Source organism: Triturus cristatus, chromosome 3_1, assembly GCF_964204655.1.
Source record: "Triturus cristatus chromosome 3_1, aTriCri1.1, whole genome shotgun sequence".
NCBI classification, from domain to species: domain Eukaryota; kingdom Metazoa; phylum Chordata; class Amphibia; order Caudata; family Salamandridae; genus Triturus; species Triturus cristatus.
In genome coordinates, this window is record NC_140583.1 from 1158413431 (window position 1) to 1158441423 (window position 27993).

Consider the following 27993-nt stretch of genomic DNA (forward strand, 5'->3'; position numbering starts at 1 on the left):
AGATTTTGGCGTCGACATTAATTAAAGAAATGGGCCGGTATGAGCTACATTCCTCAGCTGGTTTATTTTTTTTAAGGAAAAAAACTATTTTAGCAGAATTCCAAGATTCTGGAACTTTCCCTGTTTGATCAATCGAATTGATTACTGAACAAAAAAGGGGGAGTATTTCATCAAGACAGATTTTATAGAATTCTATAGGAAGTGTAGCTTCCCCTGCAGCTTTACCAGACGGAAGAGAAGCGACAGCTTTTCTAATCTCAGCGGAGGTAACATTCTCAGCTAATTGCCTACTATGTTCTACAGTTATATTGTTAGTAACATTATTACCGATGTATGCTTGAATGTTATGTAAAGTAGGAATATTTTCTGGAGTGTATAAATGACTATAATATTTAACAAATTGTGTTATGATGTCACTAGTTTGATCATAAATAATATTATTGGGACCTTTAATATATTTAATTATTGTATTAGCTTTATCATCTGCAATTTTATAAGCCAGAATCTTACCCATTTTATCACCACTCTCATATTGAGAGATTTAAAATTTTTGTAATTTTACAGAGGCTCGTTCTCTGAGAACATTTTTGGTAGCAGACCGAAGGCTGATTAACTCCAATCTTAATTTATCCCCCCCCTGAAGTACCTTGTATTAAAGCATCTGCTAATTGATTTTCTAAAGATAGAATTTTAGTAGTAATATTCTTATTATCTTTGCGAAGTTTGGAATTTTGTGTAAAAACAAATTGTTGAGTAAATCCCCTTATACTAGCTTTACAGGCATCCCATACATAAATTAAAGAAGTAGAATCAAGGTTTGTTTCAATAAATTCAGAAATGTGCATTTTAAGTTGTAAAATGAATTCTGAATCTGAGAAAAGATATCTCGGGAAGGAGAATAATCTTATATCTTGAATTCTTGTGACTGTTTGAAAGATAAAAAGAATGGGGTTATGGTCTGATGTAAGCCTTGGGCATATGTCAATAATGCTAGATTCTAAAATCTTATCAGAAGCCCATATCATGTCTATCCGGGAGCATAATTTATGAGGTGCGGAATAGTACGTATACCCTGGTATTTTAGGATGAAGAGTTCGCCAAGTATCTTTTAAGTTATGTAGCCGACCTAATTCTAAAATTGCCGCACGTGTCTTCCGCATACGTTGAAAGCCACTATGTTTAGTAGTATCTATAGCATAATCAATTGTACAATTAAAGTCACCTCCAATTAAGAGTTCTCCTTCCCATTCCAAAAGCTCCATATTTAGCCAATCAAAAATGTAAGGATCGTCAACATTAGATCCATATACCGAGCACATTACATATTTACAATTTTCCAAGTGGAATTGAATAATTATCCATCGGCCCCTTTTATCTACAGCAGTTTTAATAATGTTTAATTTCAACTGTCTTTGTTTTAAGATGGCAACCCCTCTAATAGTAGCATTTAAGGTTGTACATGCAATGACCTCATACCCTACTAGCCTTAGCAAATTCCTATCTTTGTAACAGATATGTGTCTCAGTGAGTAAAACTAAGTGGGGATTGTACAGTTTAAGCTCTTCTTGTACTAATCGTCTCTTATTCTTACAGTTGAGGCCCGAAAAATTCCATATTAAACAACTAAGTTTAGACATTTTTTAAGAAAAAAAAAAAGGGAAGTTAACAGATCTAATAATAACTGTCATATATATCAGCATTTCTTTTTTATTATTTTCAAAAAATTTTGTCATAGTGTTGTCATTTTTAACATTTTTTACCAACACCCGTGAACCCCTCCTCCAAACCCACCCAAGCCAGGACCTTCTCCCAGACCCCCCTGGGGAGAGCACCCCCTTGCTACATGCTGCCGTTGTTTGGTAGCCTGATTGAGGGGCAGCATCGGATAGCTCCCTCTCTCCCTCACCTCCACCCACTCCTAAGAAGGGGAGAGTCCCAAGTAAGAATTAAAGATAAAAAAGAACTAAGAGAAAGAAAAAAAAGAAAAAACCAAATATGAAAAACTTAAAAGACATAAGACAAATAGCAAAATAGATTAGCCCAGTTTTGATAGGCAACATTGCAATATTTGTTCCACCAATCTACAAAAGCTTTTAAGTAAATAATGATGTACATAAGAGCAAATTATTAACCAAATTTCGATAGTGCAGTCTCAGCTTCTGTAACGTCAGTAAAAGTATAGGTATGGCCCCCTTTTATTACTTTTAAACGGGCAGGTTCCTGCAAGAATACCTGCCCACCCAAAGATTTGAAAGGATCAATAAGCTGTCGCAGCTTCCACCGTTTGTCCATAGTAGCTTTACTCAGGTCAGATCTGACAAAGAACGTGACATTCTCAACTTTAATCGGTGTATGAGGCTTAGCCTTGGAGGAAACTGCTTGCCTTAGTAAATAATTACCAAAATAGATCAAAAAAGGCCTTGGAAATTTGTTCTCCTTATTTCTCTGAACAAGAGGAAGTCTATGGACCCTTTGTAGCTGGGAATCCCAATCCCAATCTGATAAATCGGGGAAAGCTTTTTGAAAGAGGTTCACCATAAAGGTCCGCGGGTCAGATCCTTCTGAGCCTTCCGCTATGCCAAAAAGTCGAAGATTTTGCCGCCTTTGGCGGTTTTCCATGTCCTCAAGCTTAGTCTGAAGGGTAGATATCTGCAAATCATGTTGGCTAGATAAGGTCTCAACCCGCACAGATGTTTCCTCGATGCCTGCAACTCTTTGTTGTAACTCCGCGACTTCTTGAGTGATTATTCCGAACTTGTTAGTAGCTTCTTCCAAGGACCTCTGTAATTGACAATTATCCTCTCTAAGCTGTAAGAAATGTTGTTGTGCTTCGTTTCTATGATCAGTCAGAATCTTTAAAATCTGATCAAACGAAGAGAGGTTGCATTCTATGTTCTCTTGACTTTGAACAAGCAGCGCACTTGAGGCACTTGGAGCGTTTGGAGCACTTGAGATACTTGCAGGCATTGAAGGTAATTGTTGAGAGCCCAAATAGATAGTGAATGTTACTGCAGTGGAAGCCAAAGGGACATGAGATCCAATAAGTGGGCTATCCAAAGGAGATGCAGATAGAACAGTCGAGGCAAGTTGCATTGTTTTATCTCCAGGTATAAGCGAGCCCTCCTTTAAATACTCTTCTACTTCAACAGGGTTAGTACCTGAAAGGCGCAGGGCCATAGTCTTGACTCCTCCTTTTGCCTGTATCCACCTTCGTAAGGGGCTCTCATCTGAAATAATTTTACCACGTGTTTTATGCCCTGAGTTCAAAGCGGACAAAGCAGAGATATTAAGAGTCTTCCCTTTCTTAATTTTATATTTCGCCTTTGATTTTCCTTTTTTGGGGCCAGAGTGTCGCAAGGGGGATCTAGACGCATCCTCCTCTACTTCTTCAGCTGAATCCTCATACTCATCAACCAAACAATCCTCAGTCTCCCTATAATTTACTTCGTCTTCTGTAAGCATAGTTTGTACACCCGTAGTGGGTGATATCAGTGTACCCGGACTCTGTTCTATGGATACTTGTGTCTGGTCGACCCCAGAGGCGCAAACAGACGATTTCAGAGTATCCGCCATGTCAGCCATGTCGACCGTCGATTTCTCTCTCCCAACCAATACAGAAGACTTTAACTGACTCATATTGGATGAATTAGGATTTATTTCTCCATTAATCCTGTAATCGTCTAGTTGTTGATTTAAGTTTTGCCCATGTCCAGTATCAATGTCAGTGCCGGTTGGAAATAAAACGTCATTATGCGTCAAAGGTAAAGGGGGGACCAGAGGATTAACAGAGACAGCGTTATTTTCAAAAGTAGATGCGGAGCTGGGTTTGCCTTGTGTATCTACTAGTAATAAAGAAGGGCGGATAATCAGCTTACCGGGAGCCGCCACTGCTACTGCTCTCTCCATTCTCCCGGCGTGTTCTGCTGAAACTTCCGACGAAGCCGCTGGAGGAGCCGTTACGATAGCAACAGTATTTCCCCTGGAAACAGAGTTCTCAGTAATGAGACCTTTCCCGGTCCGAGCCGTTCTGTGGGCGTTCTTTGGAGCCATGACGTGAGTAACGAAGGTAAACCGTATCTCTTTCCCTCTACAAGTGCGGGAATCGTGAATAAAGTCAAGAGCTGAGCACACCGCCAGCCCGGGCCCAGGATAATCAAATGAAAAGCCCTGCAAAACCACGGCTCCGGCTACGCCCAAAACAATCGTTGGCCGAGTGAAGTGAAGCCTCCACCTCCACCTACAGCGACCCAACAGGAACCGCAGCATCCGATACCTTGCTCAGCAGTAAAAACAACGGGCAAAAAGAGAAGACTGGTTGGTTGATTGGCTTATTCTCCTATTTTTCTCCGCTTCTCCAATTCTAGTCTTAGTTTCTTAAGTTCTTAAGTTCCTTTCATAGTTTTCTCCTACAGCGTAATCTGGGACATCAAAGTGAGGGAAGGAGAGGGAGCATCTCATAGTGCTGCCGCTCAGCGGCGCGTTCAAGCCACCATCTTGTCCCCAAGCCGCCATCTTGTCTTGGAATTCTTAAGGATCCTAAGCCTTGGACTCTCCTAAAGGATTCTGAGCCAGAGTCCATAGAGGGCAGTAGCCTTGAGGAGTTTGAGTAGTAGGGAGAAAATGACTGGTCAGGGACACCAGAAGAGAGAGAAGACCCCATAGATGGGGAGTCCCTTGCTGGGTCAAGTGCCAGGAGCAGTGTCACGACCCAACCCTGTCTTGTGAGGAGCTCAAGGATAGACAGGCTGAAAGGGACCCGAGGCTGGAAAGGCAGAGGGCGGTAAATGTTCATAGCCGCCCAGACAGTTCCAAGTACAGTGGGGTGGGTAAAGGGGCCCATGTCCCTTCTAAGAGTAGGAGGAGAGGTGGGGGTGGGTAAAATCTCAGGGTGCCTTATGCCCAGATCCTGGAAAGTTCTCCGAGTAGGCACTGGGCGGGGAATTTAGCCTGCACCTATAGACCATCCACTGTGGGGGACCACTCAGTGTCAGGAGAACTTGAGGGGGCGAGTGATACTAGCATCAAACCAGCTTCTGAATAGAATCCCAGAACTGGCGGGAAAACTGTGAAAGACGGCTGCCACAAGCACCCTGACAGTTCTGGATTCTGGGGGTACCACTCCCAAAAGGAAGGTTCTGAACCCCAGAAGGAGTGGCCAAGGAAAGAAGCACTCTCCCCTGACTCCTGTTCAGTCTAAGGGTACAGACCCTGGGCTGGAGGACCAGTCTAAGGATACCCCCACTGAACTTTTGGGAGGTGGAGTGGAGAAAGGATGTGATCCACCTGGGGTTACCAACCCCCACTCTAAGAAACCACAGGGAACAGAGACTGCTGGAAGGCCTGGGCCTGATTCAGGATGCTGACAGCCGTCAGTCGCCTCTGTTGGTTGCTGTCCTTCTGGACAGGGTTTTCCTTGGGTTGGGGATAGAAGTCACACCCAGGGTTTGGAGTGGGCCACGTCGCTTTGTTGTCCATGGTGGTACTGTCTACCTACTGGGACGCATCTGTGAACAACTTAAACGTAGGTGCCTCACAGATGGGGTCCACAGGAGAGGAGAAGGATTCCCCATGTTTGAGCTTAGTGGGCCCTAAGAGTATAGACAGAAGGATCCAACTGGGTTCAGAGACGCTTAGAACTAGCAATTGCCTCAGCGGGCCAAGGTCCATGTCCTATCGCCCTGAACAAGGAAGCCCTTCAAGATATTGAATAGTCTACCCTGGCTTTCGGCTAGAAGAGGGTTGTGTTGGACCTGGCCCTTTTTGCAGGGTTATTCCCAAAGTTTTTGCATTCTTCCACCTATTTTTCTGACCTTTTTTTTTTTTGCTTTAGGACTCTAGGTACTTTACCACTGCTAATCAGTGCTAAAGTGCATGTGCTCTCTCTTCTAAACATTGAATAATTGGTTTACACCTGCTTGGCATATTTGATTTACCTTTAAGTCCGTTGTAAAGTGGTATCCCATATACCCGGGCCTGTAAATTAAATACTACCAGTTGGCCTGCCGTACTGCTTGTGCCACCCACAGAAGTAGTCTTTCAAACCTGTCTTAGACCTACCACGGCAGGGCCTTTGTGCTCAGTTTACTTCCACTTTGATTTGACACTTAAAACTACTTGTCAAGCCTTAACCTCCCCTTTTATTACACATAGGTCACCCCAAAGGTAGGCCCTATGTAGCCCTATGGGCAGGGTGCTGTGTAAGCAAAAAGTAGGTCATGTGCCTTTATGTTTGGCATGCCCTGGTAGTGACAAACAGCCTATTTCATGTTTCACTGTTGTGAATCCTACTCCTCTCATAGGCTAACATTGGGAATTCCCTTATGTACTTTTTAAGTGGTAATTTCTGATCTGAAAGGTGTAGTGATGACATGTTTGGTATGTTTAGAATAGTGGTGACAAATCCTACTTACAATAATATTTTAGAAATGCCACTTTGAGTAAGTGGACATGTCTCTGTGCTTATGACTCTTTGTGCTTTGCAGCCTGACTCCAATAAACGTCTGCTCTGGTTAATAGCTACACTTTGTGCATACTTGCTAGACAGCCACCACACAGGAAGGGCCCAGGTGTGACAGGGGATACATCTGCATTCTGATAGTATTCCTGGGTTGGTAGAGAGAAAGGTGGATTACACTTTACATTTGTGTAGGTTTTGTCCTGCCCTTACGCAGAGGGCTGATTTACCTCCCACTGATTGTCTGGAGCCAGGGTGCTTCTTTCCGGTCCAGGGAGGGCCTGGCTTGGCAGTTCGGACTGAACTGTTCCCATGAGCAGCAGGGGCAAGACTGATTTGCCTATGGCTAGGTCCAAACTGGGGTGGGGTGGTGCGCAAAAAAACTATGGATTAAACCCACATCTTTGTGACTGCGGGCGAATATTGGCACTGTTCATCATTCCTTCCATCCATTTCTCTTTTTCGCTTTTGTCACCCTAAGGGGGTCCTGTTGTCACTGTGCCACTGGATTCAAACCAGACTGGCTAATTAGGGGTGACCCCCCAAAAGCAGTCCCAGGATGCTCATTTCTGCTCCAGGGAGGACCTGGGTTGGCAGTTTGGGCTGGACTGTTCCCATGAGGAGCAGGGTCAAGACTGATTTGCATATGGCTGGGTCCAAACTGGGGTGGTGTGGTAAACGAAAAAATGATGGATTAAACCGAGATCCATGTGACTGGTTTGTATGCTTGCATTGTTAAGCATTCCTGCCGTGATTTGTTATTTTTGCTACCCTCAACTATAGCAGTGTCCTAATTTAGCCTTGCACGTCTATTGCCTTGGTGAAGCTCCTTGTTGAGGGCCCTTGCCCCCAGCTACAGGGTCAAGCCACAGGCAAGGGCCTATGCCTGGGGATCAGGGCCTTCAACAAGCGCTACAGCTATAGAGGAAAGGCCTGCAAGGCTACATTAGCACCCTTTGAATGTTGGGATCTAATTTGCAGACAATAAAGTGGCACTGGGATAATATGGGTTGGCTTGTAATTTCAATGCATCATCCTTACGCTTCCTTTATGTCTTAACCTTTCCAGTGTAGGGCATTCTACCCTCATGTACAGCAATGTCTTAATTTGGCTTTGCAGGCCTACCGCCTCTAGCGATACTGCTTGTTGAATGCCCTGGTTCTCTTGTAGGGGATTTCTGTGTATAGTCCTAATCATGTGAATAGTCCCTCCCATGTCCGTGGACCCCGGAGCACTTCATTAGATATATATTCTTAGGTTGTCATCTTCTGCCTTTCTTCAGGAAGGCCATATAGACACTTAAGAGATAAAAAGACAATAATGCAGCCAAACCAACTAACCTACACTGGCCATTACTTCATCTTGAAGTGAAAAAAGATAGCCAGCTTAACTTTTAAATTTAGCAATTTGCTGAGTTTTACACATAGAAAACTCTCCTTCACAAAGCTCCATTTTTAGGTCTCACCTGGCGAAAGCAGCGCATGCGCGGCTCTCGCCATGGAGAGGACCTTTTAGAATCGATTCAGCCAAAGCTGAATGCACGCACTTCCAGATGGACAAACAAGGCTGCTCTCGCCATCCGCAAAGCTAAACATGCACGCGTAGGGACAAAAAAATGCACGTGCATGTGGACAGCCCGACGCCATAGTTGACACGTGCGTGCATTTTTTTGTCCGTACACTTGCTTTTGCTTTTCCTCCCTCCCCCCGTCGGCCCCTAGGTACCGGCACACGCGCGTAATGCTTTTTTCTCGTGGAAGTTTGATGTTAAGTATTTTGCCGCCTCGCTGTGTTTCCTAATTTGACCTAACATGGCCCATTGTCTGACCCCCACATCACCGCATCTATACCAATGTGTATTAGGATATAAGCCCCCGTCACCGTATCTGCCCCCACAACCCATGATCTCACCCAAGTGTCTCCCTGAAAACGCTTTTATAAGTGTCACCCCCATTAGTCTATTACAGGCCCCTTATATGCCCTTACCCAGGGGACCACGGCCTTCTGGTAGCCCCCCACGCCACCACATCCCCACACCACCGACCGACCCCCGGCACTGAGCCGCTCTCTGCCCGCATGATGCTCACACGCCCCCTTTCTGCTCGCAGCACACCTGCAGCTCGTGTTCCCATATAAACATGTTTACGGCCCTGGTGTGTCACATCGGTTCTGTATATGTCCCATTATCTGCCATCAATCCTTCCACGCATTCACCCGTCCATCCGTCTGTCCATCCATCCATCCATCCATCCGTCCTTCTGTCCGTCCCTCCATCCATCCACGCATCCATCCATCCTTCCACGCATCCATCCATCATCTGTCCATCCATCAATCCATCCATCCATCCATCCATCCATCCATTCATCCATCCTTCCACGCATCCTTCCACGCATCCATGTATCTACCTACCTATGTACGCATGTGCCCTGAGCTGCACATATGGACTCCATGCGTCCTGTTAACAGCTCACCTTATGCCTCCTTCTCTAACCCGCACTGGTCCTCGCGTCTGCCTTGTGTCCCCTTGCGCAGCCCTCTTTCACCTTTAAGGTCCTATATATGTACTCCTCTCTCTGCTTCGTATCCCCCCTTTAGTTTCTCCTCTGCTCCATCATCTGTGCCCCCAGATGTATTGTTTCTTGGCACTCTGTAGCCCTTACCTGTCTCTAGTGAGCCCCCCTTGTCAGAACCAAACGCATGTTCCATCGCGGCCAGTTCGTAAGCGGAGAAGGTTGGTACTCGTGTACCTACTCACCAGCTAGGTCGCCTCCTGCTCCTCTTTAACTGGTCCTTCCAGTGATACCTCATCCACCACTGCTTCCTCCGCCTCCTCTGGCTACTCCTCCTCCTCCTCCTCTTGCTCCACCTCCGATTTCTCCACTGCCTCCTCCTCAGCCTCAGCCTGGGCCCTTGGCTTCTCAGCCCACGCGTGCTGTGGAACCTCGAAGACCAAGAACACGTTCTCGCTCGAGACGTCGTTCGCATAGACGCCGCCGATCTTCCACAAGATCCCGTCGTCACCGTTATGAGAGGTCTCGATCCCGGCATACCAGGGATACATCTTCCACGAGTACGGGGAGGTACTCTCCTACTCTCATGGACTCTCCCCCTCAGAGGGTGTCTCACATTGCCAATATCGCCACCTTCCAGGAGATTCTGGTCAGAGGGGCTTTGAAACTGAACATTCCCTTGTCTACTCCTGTACCGTCGACATCGGTGATAAGGTTTGGAGGATCCGGCTATGGAGCTGTTCTTGACGCCATCTTATATAAAGTCTGCACCTTCCAGGTTACAGAAGAAGTATCGTCCACCGTAGTCGGACCCTGCCTTCCTCCGACTGGACCGCACTCCGGACTCTGTCATAGTGGTAGCGGCACGGAAACAGCATGCTGTGGCTCCGACTTCCACGGTGCAACCGGATAAGGAGAGCCGTAAGCTGGATTCGGTGGGGAGAAAGGCTTACAACTTCGACTTCCATGAAGGCGGCCAGCTCTACTGCCTTGCTGGGCTGTTATGATAGATCCCTGTGGAAGTCCCTTCAACAATTTGTGGATCTCCTACTCAGAGACAAGCGGGAAGACTTTCAGGAGATAGTGAACTAGGACCTGATGGTCTCGAAGCAAGTCATCAGTGCTGCAGCGGATATTTCGCTACTGGCAGCCCACGGGTATTGCCACGAGATTGCTCTACGGCGACATGCTTGGCTTCCTCTTAAGTCTCTGAAGCCTGAGGCGCAACAATGCATTTCCAATCTCCCGTTCTCTGGCACGACTCTTTGGTTCCCATGCAGACGACGAGATGACCCGCATGAAGGCCGAAATGGAGACTTTGAAGGCTGTAGGTTTAGAGAAACCTAAAGAACAGCGAAAGACCTTCCGCCCTTTTTAGCGGCGTTATTCCTCTCAGAGATTTTAGCAGTCTCAGGGCCGTCAGTCCAACCAACAGCAGCAGTTTCAGCGGTCTTTTCAGCCGTTTCAGAAACACCAATAGCGAGGACAATCCAACCAGCAGTCTGGGCAAGGCAGCAAGGCTCCTGCTGGTTCCAAGCCCTGAAGGGCTTTTTCCCCCTCGTCCGTTATCCACTCCGGTGGGGGGAATTATCCAAAACAATCTGGCAGAGTGGCAGAAAATAACTCAGGACAATTGGATGCTGAATATTGTTCGCAGTGGATACTCGATACGTTTTACAAGTCCTCCTCCATCGACCCCCCCCCAACTCGATCACGCTACATGCTACGCGAGTTGCAGAAGGAGGCCAACACCCTCTTACAGGAAAGGGCAATAGAACCGGTTCCTCTGGCACAGAAAGGAACAGGACTGTATTCTCGGTTCTTTCTAGTTCGCAAGAAAGACAAGAACGAGTTCAGACCCATCCTCGACTTATGACAAGCCAACAAATTGGTTCGGAGAGAAAGATTCGGATGTTGTCCTTGCATCAGATCTACCCTCAACTTCACCGGGGAGACTGGTTATGCGCAATAGATCTGCAAGACGCATATTTTCATGTGCCCATAGCAAGGAAACATCGCAAGTTCCTGCGTTTCACCGTGGGCAACAACCATTATCAATTCTTCGTGCTGCCTTTCGGCCTGAAGTCAACGCCTCTGACATTTTCCAAATGCATGGCCGTGGTGGCTGCGCATCTGAGGAGGAACAAAGTGTGCGTCTACCCGTATCTGGACGACTGGTTGATTAAGGCAGCTACGTTTCAGGAAGCGCAACTGCATTTCAATCGGACTTCCAATCTCCTGTTTTGTTTGGGACTCCACATCAACCTCACGAAGTCTGTCTCGACTCCTGTACAATGTCTACAGTACCTCGGAGCCACTATCGACACACGCACAGCAAACGTGTGTCCTTTGGAGGAGAGACGCTTATCGATCCTTCGGAAGCCGCAAGCTCTCACGATCACGGCCTCCCCGACGGTGAGGAAAGTATCGTCTCTCCTGGGCTCGATGGGTTCCTGTATCTTCCTCAATCCGAATGCACACCTTCATATGAGACCCCTGCAGGAATGTCTGGAGGATCAGTGGGACCAGACGCTGAGGGATTGGTAAGACAGAATTCAACTGTCTCAGCAGGCTCGTCAATCCATCCGATTGTGGTGTTCTCCACGCAATCTCCTCCGGGGGGTTCTCTTCTACAAGGAGATACCCATGCAGCCAATAGTGATGGATGCTTCTCTCCACGGATGGGGTGCACATTCTGACTACCTTCAGATACAGGGCACGTGGTCCCCAAAAGCGACCAAGTACCACATCAACTTCCATGGATCTTCGAGCAGTCCATTTGGCGCTGAAAGCCTTCCAGCCGTCGTTTCACACCTGTTCCCTACTTGTCCAGACAGACAATACGACAACAATGTTCTACCTCAACAAGCAGGGGGGCTCCAGATCTCAAGTGTTATCTCGGGAAGCCCAGACCATCTGGCACTGGCTGTTAGCCAGGGACCTGACCATCACAGCAACTCACCTTCCCGGTGTTCAGAATGCTCAGGCAGACGTGCTCAGCAGACTCGTTCAAGAAAACCACGAATGGGTCTTAAACGACGAGGTGGTGCAAGACATCTTCGAATGATAGGGTACTCCAAAAGTCGATCTGTTTGCTACCGCAGAAAACAGCAAATGCCGCGACTTCGCCTCCAGGTTTTACCAACCAGGGACTCTGGGGAATGCACTATGGATCAATTGTTTAGGTGGCTTTCTCTAAGCTTTTCAATTCCCCTGATTCCGACAGTACTGATCAAGCTCTCGCAATCACGGGCCAAGATGATCCTAATTGCTCCAGAGTGGCCCCGTCAGTGGTGGTTCACAGACCTACTCCACTGGTCTCTCCTGCCACATCTCAGTCTTCAATGCAGGCCGGACCTTCTGATAAAGTTCGGCGAACAGATGGTGCACCCCAACCTCTCGTTGTTGAATTTGGCGGCATGGCTCCTGAGTTAGTACAATACGGACATTTGAATCTCCCTCAAGACTGTATGGAGATATTGAAGGAAGCCAAACGACCATCTACATGCACGTCCTATGCATATCAATGGAAAAGATTTTGCATCTGGTGTGCTTCTAAGAACGTGGATCCTACCTCCTGTAAGGAAGATGTCATCCTTCCTTACTTACTACACTTGGCTCAACCTGGCCTTCAGTCCATTCGATCAAAGTTCACCTGGCAGCTTTAAGTGCTTATAGGAAATGTCCGCCACAAACTTCCTTTTTTTAAATCCCAGTCATCAGAGATTTTCTTGAAGGATTGAAAAAGGGTTTCCTCCCATTAGGCGTCCTTCGCCTCCCTGGGAGCTAAATGTAGTCCTTTCACAACTGATGAAGGAACCGTTTCAACCCATTCAAAGACTTCTCTTCAGCATCATTCCTGGAAGACGGCTTTCCTTGTGGCCATAACTTCTGCCCGGTAAGCTATAGTCCGCCTGTACGCTCCGGAAATCCCTCTTGGGATGTGTACAGCGCTCCCACATGGGGGTGATTGGTCGGGGCTAGCGAATTGGGAGGAGCTGGGAGTACAGATGGTAGGGGACCTATTCCGGGACGGTGTGTTATTGCCCTTCCAGGACTTACAGGACGCCTACGGGCTCCCGCAGGGAGATTTTCTGCTCCATGCGGCTTTGGTGGCGAGCATCCAGAAGCATTGGAATATGGGGCTGTCGGAACCCCCGACCGCGGCGGGTTGTCAATATGTCGTGATGGCGGCAGGGACGACCAAAGCCATTACATGCCTATACCGCAGATTGTCGACGGAGGGCTTGCAACCTCTGGCCGTTCTGCGGGAAAAGTGGGAAACGGACCTCGGGAAAACGATACCGGAGACCACGTGGTCCACGCTGGTGCGGAGGGCCTGGAAGGGAACTCGGAACGCACGGTTCCAGTTAGTTCAGTTTTTCACGTTACATAGGGCGTATATGACGCCGGCCAAGGTCTTGCAATACTTTGGTGGAACACAATCTCCATGCCCTCGGTGTGGGAGAGAGGGGGCAGATTTTCGCCACATGTTTTGGGCCTGTCCGCAGTTGGGCGCTTATTGGGCTGAGGTAGTGGACTGCCTGAATCAGGTGACAGACCGCTCTATCACTCCAGAGATGGGGACTTGCTTGTTGCTATGGTTTCCCCACACCCGCCGTACGAAGGTCACTAGCAGGTTCTATGATCTGGGGCTGATATTAGCTAAGAGAGAATTGACCCTGCACTGGAAATCCAGGGGGGGGCCTAGCTACGTGCGGTGGAGGGCAGCACTAGTGAGATGGGCGGGGGCAGAGGGTACGCTCCGGGTGCAGATGGCACTGAGGAGGGACGATGAGAAAGCGTTAGCGACGGCCAGGGCATGGGAAGCGTTGGTAGTTGAGCTCCAGGGGCTGATATCTGAGGTGGGGGAAGGAGGGAACACTTCGGATCGGCAAGAGGCGAGGGGAGCTGGGGAATGAGATGAGATGGGAATGAAGGAGGTCCCCAGGCATATCCCGGAGGCCTGGACAAGAGGGATGATTGGCTTACGCAGAGAGGGGGTGAGCAACTGTAAATGATCTCCTTAGATGGGGGGGCACATCGGGGGAGAAGTAGGGGGCAGAGGCGCACTGACATGGGGGTGGGGGGGACGAGTTGGGGTTGGGAGGGAAGATACTCTTAATGAACACGGGGACCCGTGATGTAATGAACAGTCATTGTTGATTTGGAAAATAATAAAAAATGTTTCAACAAAAAACTTCTGCCTGGTAGTTATGAGGACGCAACTTAAGTTCCTTCCGAAAGTTGTTTCAGAGTTTCATGTTAACCAAGCTATTACACAGCCTACATTTTTTCAGAACCCCTCTTCTCCTGCGGAGAGGTCGCTTCGTTCCCTTGATGTTAGGACGGTTTTGAAATTCTATTTGGACAAGACTAAGGATATCCGTAGATCAGACCAGTTATTTGTAAACTATGGCTCGGTCCGAACTGGTCTAGCTACCTCCAAACAATCCATTTCTAGATGGATTGTTGCCTGTATTCAACTGTGTTATCAGAAAGCCAACAAAACTTTGGTTAGTAAGCCTAGGGCTCACTCTACCAGAGGTAAAGCAGCTACTGCGGCTTTGCTTCGTAACATACCTATTTTGGAAATTTGTAAGGCTGCCACTTGGAAGTCAGTCCATACGTTTACTAAGCATTACTGCTTAGACACTGATGCTAGGGCAGATGCTCAGGTTGGGCAGACTTCTCTTCGAAATCTATTTGCACAATAGTGCAGTTGTTCTCCGTGTCTTCCACCGTCGGAGAGTTGTTTTGGGATGGGCTTGCTAGTCTATTCACATGATTATGACTATACACGGAAATCCCCTACAAGAGAAGGAGTAGTTTCTTACCTGTAACTCCAGTTCTCTTGTAGGGGTATTTCCGTGATAGTCATAAGCAACCCGCCTGCCTTCCCCGGTGGCAGACACAGATGTCCCCAAGACTCAGCAGGCTCTGCTTCTTTACGCCTTCAAAATGAACTGAAAGTAACTGCCTCTGGCTGTGCCTCCTGGGATACCGGGAGTCTCTGGAGACTCTTAAAGGCACGGTACCCATTTGCAGACACATAATGGCAGCCTATGGGGGCTTCTTTATCCATTCCTTTTCATCTCTACCATGAAAAAAGGAGCTTTGTGAAGGAGAGTTTTCTATGTGTAAAACTCAGCAAATTGCTAAATTTAAAAGTTAAACTGGCTATCTTTTTTCACTTCAAGATGAAGTAATGGCCAGTGTAGCCTAGTTGGTTAGGCTGCATTATTGTCTTTTTATCTCTTAAGTGTCTATAAGGGACCTCCTGAAAAAAGACAGAAGATGACAATTTAAGAAGATATATCTAATGAAATGCTCCGGGGTCCACGCACATGGGCAGGACTATTCATATGATTATGACTATCACGGAAATACCCCTACAAGAGAACTGGAGTTACAGGTAAGAAACTACTCCTTCCCAGCTACAGGCCCAAGGCATGGGCCTGTGCCTGGGGATAAGGGCCCTCAACAATCAGTACAGACATAGGCGTAAGGCTAGCAAGGCTGAATTAGCACCGTTTGAATGTTGGGAGCTCCTTTGCAGACAATATTAATCTTTTTAGAGAGTAGCAATGTTTATTCATAATAGTACAATTATCAATTAGAAAATATATTGTTTGTTTTGATTATTATAACACAGAAGATGCTAGATAACCGTTGGAGACCTGGTTACTTAATCCATTCAGGCAGCCACAAAACGTTATGTCGAAAGAAATCCAGCAGGGCACATAATCGGACGAGGAACACTATTGAAAGAGAAAGTACTGTTTCTGATATTTGCATGTGTCATGTGAAGCTTTGCAATATTCACCAGAGAACGTTTTTAAGATAGCTATGGTGTGCTGTATTTAACACAGCAATAAGGCACCGAGTTCCACTTGATGATAATTTACTTGACACACTCAAAGCAACCATGTAGTAAATGACAATACAGTTCCATGTGACAAACACACTATTCAGGCCGATGGTGGAGAAGGTAGAGTTGCACGTCAAGAAGTGGTGGCCAACTTTTTAAATTAATATTCCTTCTCTTATACAGTTTGGTACAAATAAGCGGCACTTCTGTTTTTTATATTGTATATTTCGCTACCATATGATGTCCATTACTTCTTGCAGATCTATTTTTTTTTTTTAGCTTTTTATTAGTTTTTGGAAAAAATACATATGAACAAAACAAATATTATGCTTTGTGTTTTGATAACTTATTTCTTCATGTAACAAGTTTCAATTATTTTGTTGTGCATTTGTATCTCAAAAGTCATGTGAAACACTTCCTTTTGTCATACTGTTAAGAGATTTGCATAAAACATTTACAGTACTGTGAATCATTTGTTGAAATGGAGAAATGCTCCTAACGTTAGAAAGGGCATGCAATGCCTGGTGTCCCCTTCTATGATGTGCTAAAAGGCTATATGTATAAAGATATATATATATACATACACACAAGCAGATACAGACAACCACGCTTTCAGTCGTCCCGTCAAGGTCCAACTTGGACTTCACAAGGTCCTAACGACCTCAAGCTCAGAGTAATCACACTCTGACCTACTATTCCTTTGAATTGGACAATACTCAACTCTCACAGATTTTTTTTAGGTCCTGAAGAAAGCCCTACGACTCGCTAGGGGCACCTATAAGGGCTGAAACATGTCAACCAATTGAATTGGACTACGAGAGTGCAGCGGACTCATAAATAGTCTACCCTGCACACACTTCGCCTTTTTCTTAGATAGTCTTCACATACACCTACGGAATAAAATTTGTATTTTTAGGAAGTATGATGATCACTTTTTAACAACGCACCTCACCTCACCCATCACCTATCACTAATCACTACTGCAAGAACCAGTGATTCCCTCCAGGTGGAGGAAGCATACAAAAAAGAGACCCGATGGTGATGCTGTCACATACATAACACAGGCGGAGAATCAAGTTAAACCGCCATACGACCTGCTTACGTGAATGAGGGTTTTTTAAGTACTTTCATTAGTACTGACGGATAGTCCACAGCGGACTCTGGCTGCAGGTACAAGTGATCCATTCCCCCTTGATTTTGACTGAACAAAAGGAAGCTGAATGGATCATAGCTCCTTCTACCTCCCCCCTCCTTGGTGTAAAATCCATTAAAATGACATATAACTTAAAAGTTCAAGATAAAAAACAAAGATTCAGCAGGGGCACATAGAGTTACGAGTACGTACCGCCGCCTTCAGGAAAGAGCAAACGCGAAAGGTTAGCTCATCATCAGGGTCTTTCTGGAGATTGTCTGTTTAGGGAGAAACAGATACCAACATGAAGTGTGCATGTGGAGGCACATAGAGGCTCCAGCTATATGGTGAACAGAGCTAGGGTGATAGTAACCTTTCAACCTTCTAAGCATTCATAACCAAAGTGCTTTACACAATACTTTTAGATCTAGATATTACAGGACACTCAGACTCGCAAACAAGCATCGACACTCAAATCTGTGACCCCCAAAGATCTGATCAGAAAGCAGCGCTGGCACTCTACCCAACTGACCTACCTCAGAGCCAGAGAGATACCCCATGTATCACACTAATTGTGCTTTGGCCGTGCGCGATGAAACGTCCAGGATCCGAAAGACCCTCCCCCCTTCACTAATGCCAGGTATGAGCTAGAGAACCAGCTGTGTGTGTTTCTTTACATTCTGGCCCTTCCTTGTTCGTTTTCACCGCAAGTTTAAGGCTGCACGTGTCGAAGTGCAAATGAAAAGCAAGACCAGATGAACACCTAGCACCTGACATGGATGACTGGGTGAGCCACACACACCCGTCAAGGCAAGGCGTCAGATAGGTGTCTGGGCGATCATCACGAGCCCACGTGGGACAGCTTAAGATCTGCTGGGGACTGAGACATAATCACACCCGGCACATCGAGTTCCGTGGATAAGATCCTCACACCTGATGAGGGACGGTGTGAGATATGTGTACTGCAGGAGCTACTTACACTTACTTGACATGAAACGGACTGCACTATCTAGGAAAGGTAAACTGCTCGCCCCTGACAGAGTAGAGCCTGGCATCCCTGGATGGGATCAGCTACTCACACCTGGCACCGCCTGCCATCCCTGAATTGAATCAGCTACTCACACCTGGCACCGCCTGCCATCCCTGGATGGGATCAGCTACTCACAACTGGCACCACCTGACATCTCTGGATGGGACCGGCGGCTATACACACTGACACAGGAAAGCTTGAGAACTGTGAACAGAGTGAACTATTTACACACTGATGTGAGACATCATGGCGTTTCTGGAGTGAGTGAGTTACAAAAACCCATCACGGGGCAGCTTGAGATCCACAAACGGTTTGTGCTGCCCTCACTCGACTGGGGAGAGCATCATCTGTGGACAGGATGAATTACTCCCACCTGGTACATAGTGTTTCTGTTCTGATCTCTTGACAGACTGAATTACTCACACCTAGCAATGTAGAGCTTCAGATATCTAATCAAACAGAAACATACTTGTCACTGCCAATTGATGCAGAAAGAACGCTTAGTTAGCATCGAGCGCTGCCGATTGTCCCACTTATGTGCCTAAGAGCCAGCCAGTCTGTGGTTTGGACTTTAGCTCGCTGTGCCCCTCCGGGCAGGGATGTTACCAGGCGTGTGCAGTCCTGAGACCGCGACCGGCCGTGCTTGCTCGGGTTCATGAGTGCACAGGCTCAGCCCTACTCAGCAGCTGCGCTTGTTACTCCACCGCTGGTACCCACAAGCACCTTAACCTGTTCATTCCAGCAACAAACACTATTTGCTGTTCCGGTGTGTGCCACGAACGCTGAGCGGCCGCGCATCCTTGGCACTAAAGGAGCAGCGACTTTACAATGCAGGACGTCTGTAGTCGGCAGCAAACTCTACTGGTACAGTCCTGTAACCCGCACAAAGCCCTGTCTGCGCTTTGGCATCAGCCCTGGTCTGCTGAATCCAGTATTAATCCAGCACTGATACCCATACACAGCTCTATCAATGCACTTAAATTCTTTCCAAGGTATTTCAGTACCAGGAGCAACCAGTGTCATCTTAAGAATCTTTGGGGCACCGGGCCAGACAGTTTTTAGTGGACCCGTTCGGAACAACTATATATGTGTGCGTGTGTTTGTGTGTGTGTGTATATATATTTTTATATACATCTATATTTTTTTTCAATGAAAAAAACAAAGGTAAAAGCTCAGTTATAATAAAACCTTTTCCCCCCTATATAAACCAAACTCCAAAAATTCTAAAGCAATAGCTATAGCTTTCATATACAATCTATCCAGCACCTTCAAATTATTATAAGTAGCGCACCTCGTTACACAAACTGTTCAGCTCGCAGTCAATACAACAGTAACTGGCCATAGATATCAAGAAGTTTAAATGACTTATAACTCAAAAAAATACTTACCCTACTTACCTACAATACCTCAAAAGGATCATCTGCACTCCAAAATTTATAATCCTATCAAATTTCATGGAAATTCATGCAGCCGTTTTTGTGCTACATCAAATACAATAGTCTATAGAAAATGCATTGATGTAAAACACATTTTGGGACCCCCTTTTATCTTTATACCCCTTTAAAGATTCACCACAAAAATATACATTATCACAAAACGAACGTAGAAAATGCTACAGGTCTGAAAAGGTTTGTAGTGATTCGTCAAACTGGTGGCAAGTTACCAGGGAGGAAAAATCCAAGGAAATCCTACCTCTGGGAATCATAACTAAAACAAGCATTAAAAATGCAATAGGTCTCGCCTTTCATTAAGTTAAAGCCATTTGCTTTCCTATACAATACCATTAGCAAAGCAAATGGCTTTAACGTAATCAAAGGCGAGACCTATTGCATTTATTAATGCTTGTTAAATAATGGAATCACTCCCGCTTGTTTGCAGGTACATGACACTACCCCTTTTCTGAGTGATAAATTAAGAAGATTTAATAAAGGTGGAAAGATTATGGCTTTGAACTTTTTTTAACACTTCCGGAGGACATGGGCCCTAAGAGGATCCGATTTTTACTTTTGCTGATAAAATTCTTAATCTGTTCACATTCATTTCGGGAAATCTTGTCCGAGTATCCGTTTCCTTTTTCTGTTTAATTGCACTGGTGGTAAAGACCATACCATTAGAATCCCCAAAGATTGACAAGAAATATGAAATTTAGAGGCCAGAATGCATCCTCACTAATACCCAGATTTCAAAATTAATACTAATTAGATCAGACCAGGCTCCTTGTGCTTGGAAGCAACAGCACTCACTATTATGCTACCCTTTGGTCCAATAACAGAGGACCGTCTACAATCCATATGTAAATGATTTATCAAGTTTTGGCTGATAATGAACAGAAGAATCCATTGACAGCACAGATAAATACAATTGAAAAATGATTTAAAGAGCGCAACTGGCTTATCTCAACCGTGATTTCAGATTTTGTCCATTATTCAGGGACGGTAATGCTGATTGTCGCTTTTTGTCCAATGATTTTCATTAAGCATGCAGTAACCTTGAATCTAAAACTATTCTGCTACTCAAGAAACATTCAGCAGGCTTGATTATATATTGATCACACACGGAGAAAAACATGTATCGGAACACACCACAGCATGGACGTCATTCAGGGGTCTCCAGGGGTCGCATTTGTGACCCCTAGCTTGCCCCTTGCAACACCAGGCCACTACCCTTGCGACCCCTTTCCTAGGGGATCGCTAAAAAAGTGTCATTAATGCTAAACTGGGCTTTCTTGAGTTGTTTTCTTTAACTCACAGCCAACATTAACATGCTACCTGCAGTAAAATTAAAAAAAAATAATCACTAGTGAAACTACACTGCTCTGAAACAAAATGTTACGATTTGTGGCCTGTGGTACAAGGGCTGGCTGAGCTATTTTTGCAGCGTGCATGTCCAGCAAGAACCTAGCACAGTGGTAAACTGAAAATAAAACTTTGCAACATAATTTATTGTTGCTAATTGAGAAGGCCTGGCAAAAGGCGCCTCCATGACTCCTGCTGTCTCTGGACATGTCAGGGGAGAGGGTAAATACATCAGATAGTAGAGAGAAAAGAAGGGTTAAGAGAGGAACGAGAGAGCAGCAGAGGGATCAGAAGAGAGGAAGAAGGCACAACAGATACATGAGATACAGAAGTTTGTGAGGTAGAGGGAGAGAAAAATAAATAACTGAGAAAGATGGAAAGATACAGAGATACACATTAAGAGATAGAGACAGACAGGTGGGTGAGAGAACTTTAAGATAGACGTGTGGAAAAGAGAGCTGACAGAGTGAAAGATAGAGATGTGACAGATGAGAAAGATACAATAGAGACGAAGTTAGCTCTATTTGGAGAGATAGAGACAGACAGACAGGTGTGAGAGAAAGAGAGACAAGAGAAAGGTTTAAGACAGAGTGGCAAAAAAGACAGCTGACAGTGAGAACGCATAGATCTGACAGGCATTTAAATGAGAAAGGCGTAATAGAGATATAGAAAGGAGAAAGGTGTGAGAAAAGGGCTAGACAAGAGACAGGCCAGAAAAACACTGCAGATAGGGGACACAGTGAAAAGGACGCATCTAAGAGATAGGTGAGTAGGAGGCAGGTGTAAGAAGGGTGATATAGAAAGACTGGTGTGAAAGAGCTCAGAGAGAAAGAGTTTAGAGAGAGGGAATATAAACAACTGAGCGGAGAGGGCATGGAAAGGTGAGAAATATTAATAAGGAGACCACTGAGAGAAGGGGGAATTAATCTAGAGAGGTACCACGCAACCGATTCAGAAAGATGAGTAAAGGGACTGGTGCAAGGTAATTGATACAGAGAGAGTGGCAAGAAATGGATGGGAGAGAGGTGTGAGAAAGGTGAGAGAAGTAATAAGGAGTCAGGTTAGAGAGACATGTGAAAAAGTAAATTCAAAGAATTTGTGAAAGGGGAGCGACAGTTGGGGAAGACTTTGTTAAGGGAGATAATATGAGATAGGTGAAGGGGAACATGGAAACTGGTGCGATACCTTAGAGCGAGGGAGACAGGTGAGAGAGTGAGTACTGATAAAGAGATAGCAGCTCAGAAACAAATAGCTGAGAGAGGTAGGTAGGATTGACAGGTGAGATGTAGATGACAGACAGCTGCAAGAGAGGAGACAGAGAGGAGAGAACAGAATGTCACAAGTTGATAGAGAGCTGAGGGGAAGATGTGGGCCTTTGATAAAGAGGCAGATGGATGAGAAAGAAACAGCTGGGTGAGAGAGAATCAGGTAAGAGGGAGATCATAAAGATTGTGCCTGACCCATTTATCAGCCTTGCACTTAATGCACGATTTGAAACTGCAGTGAGGTTCCTTTTCATGGTGTCATCACAGTAAAATGTCATGTGACATCGCTTCCTAGAATCATATTAGGTGAAAGTTTGCATGATGTCACTTCCTGTGATGTAACTGGAGGTTGTCAAAGGGCAAGTATTGTCACACCCTCAACCCCATGGATTTTAGTGAATTGACGTCCATGCACCACACATCCATTTATCAGATCACGTTAGATGGCTCCTATTGCTCGTATTTGCAGGACAACAAGCTTGTGCATGGATATTCATTTTACGCTTGAGGCCATGAGCATTGCTGGACTGGTCATTCAATGAGCAAGTGAACTGAGCTATGGAATGGTATTTAGAGAACTTGTGCACAGCATTGAATGGCACTACATGATCTAAAATTCTTGCTTTTTCTCCCTTGGGGGAAGCATACAATGGTACTACAGGGTCACCAAAGCATTGCAGTTATCACGGCTTCTCCACTAAGGCGGAGAAGCGTAGCCCCACTGCTCAAAACAAAAAAGAAAATGATAACCTATCGTTATTATTATTTTATTTTTCCTATAGAAGTCAACGGCTCTCGGAGCAAGGGCGGGGCTGACCAGAGCAGACAGAGGAGTGGTTTTCACTCCTTAAGTGTGCATGGGCCGGCCAAACAGTCATGCCATCATCATATTTCTTTATTTCGATCACAATGGATCTTAAAAGAACACGGCACAGAATACAATAGAACAAGAAAGAGTATACATGAAAACAAACATCGGTTAAAAACATTTTAAGATAAAATCACGTTAGTTAAAAATAGACTAGATCCTAGAATAGTTAGTAAAATACATGTTGTCTTTCCAAAGCTATATTTGAAGTCAAGTTGATATAGAAAGTGCAACATGTCATAAAGCGCATTTCAAACGTTTTATCCATAACGCGTACCAAAATCTGGAAAGACTAAAAACCACTACGCTACGAGTATCAGTGCTCAAGATTCTTAGGACTTCCAGATAGAGACCCCTGCCAACTACCTTACAAAGTGGTAATATCCATTTTTTTCGAAGGAGTTTGTAGTTAGGGCAAAAAAATAAAAGATGGACAATGGATTCTTGGGTAACATTACATGCCGGACAAAGGTCTTTGCTAGGGACATCTTTTTGCCAGCTTTAACTAAAATGTTTTGTAGGGAATGTCTTATACCGAAATTGGAAGAATAATTTTCGGCCAAAGGAGGGACAATTTAATCTAATGTTTCCTCAAAGCAGGGAGTCGACTTAAAATAAAAATATTCAGAGGTCAATCCTTTAGCCAAGATGTGCAATGATGCTACTTCCCAGAACTTTTGTTTCAAACTCTTCCGGTATACATCTGCCAGACTCTCTGGGTCATTCCAATAACCCTACATTCCAAGTTTCGCCAATAACACTCTTAAGTGATCTGAACCAGGGAATCGAGGTTATTGATGGCAACTTCAATAGATCAAAAAGTGGCTCCCTATAAGGCAGAAGCTCGTCTACGGTCCACAGCCTATGCCAAAAGATGAGAAGTTTATAACTTAACTTGTGTGCTAGCTGCCTTTGTGCAAGATCCAGGTATAATGGCAGCAGTGGGGTGCTTGCAGGTAAATCTACCAAAGATCTGATAAAACAATTTGCAATTGTGGACAAGCAATCTGTCATCCCACTGCCCCACAACTCAGCTCCATATAGTACCCCACCTAGGATTTTCATGTTATAGATCACGAGAGCTGGTGCATGTTTTTTGACTGCGTTTTCCTGTGAATTTTAGTAAGGTTGGCAGTCTGGTGTGTGAGTTGCATTTTAACTTTTTCAATATGTGTTGACCAGTTTAATGTTGGTATCAGGCTAATGCCTAGATAATCAAAGGCTTCAACTCGATCCAGGTTAGTGCTGCCAGCTATTACTGGTCTTTTGGTAGGGTTTGCCACTCCTTTTCTAAAAATCATATATTTGGTTTTAGTTTCATTTAACACCAGCCCTCGCCCATCATAAATTGAAATAAAATAATTTAAAAGCTGCTGCAGTCCCTGTGGTGATTTGGAAATCAATAAAGTATTGTTGGTAAAAAGGACAGCAGGCACTCTCTTTTTGCCACTTTTCGGTGCATCACAGCCATCTCTGTATAAAAATGTTATAAAATCATTAATAAAAAGAATAAAAAGTGTGGGGGCTAAAACACAACCCTGTCTCACTCCACACTGAACTGGAAAAAGGTCTGTTACTTGGTTCTTTCGGACCCCATCTCACCTGTGCTGTGTTAGATGTGTGAAGTCTGATTAAAATATCTAAAAGATTGCTTGGAATACCCTGCTCCTTTAAAACCCTCCAAAGACTAGCATGCAGGACAAGGTCGAAGGCGGACCGCAAATCGACAAAGGCCACATAAAGCGTGCCTCCCTTGACTTGCACTTCTTTCCAGTAAATACATAATAAGCGAAAGGTTTGGTCAAGGGTACTTGTTTTTGCTCGAAAACCTGCTTGATGATCTCTCAGAATTTTGGACTCAAGAGCCCAATCCTGGATATGGCCCAGTATTTGCTTACAAAAGATCTTCTGCAGGAAGCATATAACTAGATGGCCTCGTTCTATCCCCCTTTTTATAGATAGGGACAACCTCTGCGTTCTTCTATGATGGAGGGATGGGAGTACCATTGAGAACTGAATTCGTAAGGAGGTTGATATAGAGCCCCCAGAGAGTTATGTCCTCTTTATAAAGGTCATTAGGAATCTTGTCTGGTCCAGGCGCACGGGCCGAGATACACGAGCGAATTGCAGCTTGTGTTTCTTCTAGGGAAAAAGAAAGACCACCGCCCTCATTCACAGTCATGCATACTTTGCATGATCCCCACCTGGCAGTCCTGCCAAGTGCCACACATCAGGCGTTAGCTAAACGTATTTTAGTGTGGTGATCCACATCACCGCAGTAAAATGCTTAGTCACGCATTTATAGTGCCTCCTGACATCACCGCCACATTGAGGCAGACTAGCGAGATTCGAAAGAGCACTCAAGCAAGCTGAGCAACGTGGACTGCGTGCATGCTGCAAATCTGGCAGAGTGCATTGTATGATCAATGTAGAGGGTAGCGCAGTCCAGGGGGGGTGGCTCAGCTGTGCTGGCAGCATATTCAACATTCACAGCTACTGCCGAGACTCACTCAGCCAGGGCAAGCTGTGGCGGCCTCACGTGACATGGGGTCACATGACTGTCAATTTGCAGACAGGAAGTCACTAGTAGTGAGGCAGCAAAACTCTGCAGTTATGTATCTTTGCCGTACCACTGCCAGTCTGTGTGCCACCAGCAGTTTGCTGCCCCACCCTCATGCGGGACCACAGGGCGAGCAGAAGAGGTCGGACAGGTCATCTCTGCAGAGGCAGGATCTCAAGAAAACTGAGGGCCTCCGCCATGCCTCGCTGAAACAAGCATTTGCAATGCAATAGGTCTTGCATTTATGAGAGTTTGAGCTATTGACATTGTAAATGACAATGCCTCTTATTTATGTTTGCTTTTTAAAATGGGTAAATAAAAGCCATTGTCATTTGCAATGCTGATAGCTTAAACACTCGCAAATGCGAGACCTATTGCATTGCAAATGCTTACTGTGCTATAAAAAATAATTTAAAACGTTAGTTGCAGGCTGGACAAAGTTATTTTAGAAAATTGTGCTCGGAGGCTGTATTTTAAGCCTACCGAGTAACAACACATGTAGCAGGGGGTGTCTACATGGGAGGTTACAAAATGAGACAAGGTGGTACTAAGGAGGGACTACTAACCCTATTGACCAATGAAAAGCCACAGTTTACAGTGGACAATGACACAAGCCAATGAAAAATATGGGTGGAGAGTGGGTGCGAGCTTCAAGTCCCTTCCTGAATACAGCATGCCTCGCAGAGCAGCGCATTCGCTTCCCATACTCGACCTAAAAAGAGATCACTCTTGTCATATTGAGTGCGCATGTCTGATAATTCATGATGATTTCTAACATGATGTTGATTTACACCATTAATAATATAATTTTGTTTTAGCAGCCTGCCTGAGCCTGCAAGTTAAGTATAAGGGCGGGCTAAGCTAGGCTGAGCTGGCTGTATCGATTAAGAGCAGTTGATATCCCACAGTGCCACCGCTGCCCACTGTCATGGTGGGGCCTCTTCCCTTCGACTGTAAAATATTGGGCCATCTATTTACATAAGACTAAGATGAGAGCTGCACTTTATTGCTGTGAAGCGACAGATTTATCATCACCCACCAATAATTCGCAAGAGATCAGGCAGAACGGGATGGTGATTAGAACTTTGCGTATGTAGAGTGTGACATCATGTATTGAGTAAAACAAGTATGACAGGTCTACCAGAAATACCCCCTTTTATAAACATTTGAAGTCAGTAGCCAATCAAGATTTATTATCAAGGCAACCCCTCTTTTTGTAGGTAACTAAGTTTAAATCAAAGAAATTCACATATTTCAGAGATTAGAAATGCCTTCCTTTGCCTCCTTCAAGGGGAAAGTTAACTTACAAAGTAAGGGTGTGCTCCTAAAGGTCACTCCTTAATATAAAGGAGGATCATTATTTGTTTTTACTCACTTTAGGGCTTCAAACTTCATACAGCTTACGAGTATGAGCTGTCACGACAAGCTGTGTGTGACATCATTGTCAACTGTGAACATTCTTTTCTACTGCCATGGGCCTAGCTGCTTGCTGATGAGCCGTGGTGTATAAGAAAGGCACTCAGCAGGGAGTGTCGGCCCACAACATGAAAACGGCGACCCCCCTATTTCTCCATTTTGAACTTTGAATCACCAAAGTGAAAACACTTTTTAAAGTCACTTGTATATGCAGAGTGTTTTTACAAGCATTTTTAATACGGTGGAATGAACTTCTGCTCGATTAAAGGAAGGAAATAATTTGATCAGGTCTAATAGGGATCGCAAAATGGGTTCTGCTTTGCCTGATGGCGTATGCTGGGTGCCTAGTCACCCCTCACCGGCAGTAACTTGGCATATGTTGCAAGAGAGGTAAGTTGCAAGAGGAAAGTAAGTAGATTAGTCCCGGGGTTGGGGGTTGACCTTCCCTATTGCCAGCGGCTTAGTGTTTTTCCAGCATGCAGCACTCATTTACCTTACTGCTTTGGAGACACATAAAGAACTGTCTCCTTATGTGCTGGTTACAGTCCAGCAATTCAAAATCTGTGTCTTCGTTTACAGCACATCCAATTTATAAGCGCTATACATTTTAGTCCTTGCTCTGTGAGCTCAGGGTTTTTTAATCTAATCCATCAAAAACGAGCAGTTATAAGTAAACAGGGGCCTGAATGAACTATGGTTGCCAAAGCACTGGTAAGGAAACATTCAAAAAAAAAATACAATGAAAAATGCAGACATGTTTATATGGGAATTGCAGTTAATGTATGTAGCAATGCACTCGAAAATTGTATTACCACTGATCTACTAACAAATGCAATGTATATCTTGTATATTATAGAAGTAGTTCAGTACTAAGTTTACTCAATGGAATGCCTTCAACTTCATGTACAGAAAGGCATTTCATTTTAGCTTGTGCTCTAAGAGCCCAAGAAGACCTTTCAGTACAGGTTAGGTTTATTTTTTACATTGAAATTCAGCTCTTTTTGAGTCAAAGCCTAGTGGTTCTTGCTGTGGTGTTTTTTAGTTTTAGTGCCTCTGCAGTTCGTTGCTGGGGTGCAGGAACCAACATACTGTGC

The 27993-nt window shown here is 45.0% G+C and overlaps 1 protein-coding gene across 8 annotated transcripts in view; it reads left to right on the forward strand.

The window, feature by feature from the left end:
- The window catches only part of LOC146861679 (zinc finger protein 10-like), a 495345-nt gene that overhangs the window by 266985 nt on the left and 200367 nt on the right, over nucleotides 1–27993 (forward strand). The gene's annotated exons all lie outside the window — the stretch shown is intronic.